Source organism: Egretta garzetta, unplaced genomic scaffold (genome assembly GCF_000687185.1).
Source record: "Egretta garzetta isolate BGI_Z169 unplaced genomic scaffold, ASM68718v1 scaffold123, whole genome shotgun sequence".
In the NCBI taxonomy this organism is placed as follows: domain Eukaryota; kingdom Metazoa; phylum Chordata; class Aves; order Pelecaniformes; family Ardeidae; genus Egretta; species Egretta garzetta.
In genome coordinates, this window is record NW_009259182.1 from 250,783 (window position 1) to 251,064 (window position 282).

Here is a 282-nt window from a genome sequence, read left to right on the forward strand (position 1 = left end):
GGAAAGGGTTCCCTCTGCCCGCCGGTCTGCAGGGCCGGGGGGCTCCAGAGAGCGGTTAAGACATTTCGGGGTTTGTTTTGTAGCTTTAAATGAAAACAAAAACATAAACTCCTCGCCCTAAGCGGGCTGCAGCTCCTCCCCTCGAATCCGGAGTATATTGTAATGTGCTGAAAGAAGCCTTTATTTGCATGACTAACAGTATTTCAGCATCTTTTTTTTTTCTTTTTCTTTCTTTTTCTTTTTTTTTCTTTTTTTTTCTTTTTTTTTCTTTTTTTTTCTTTT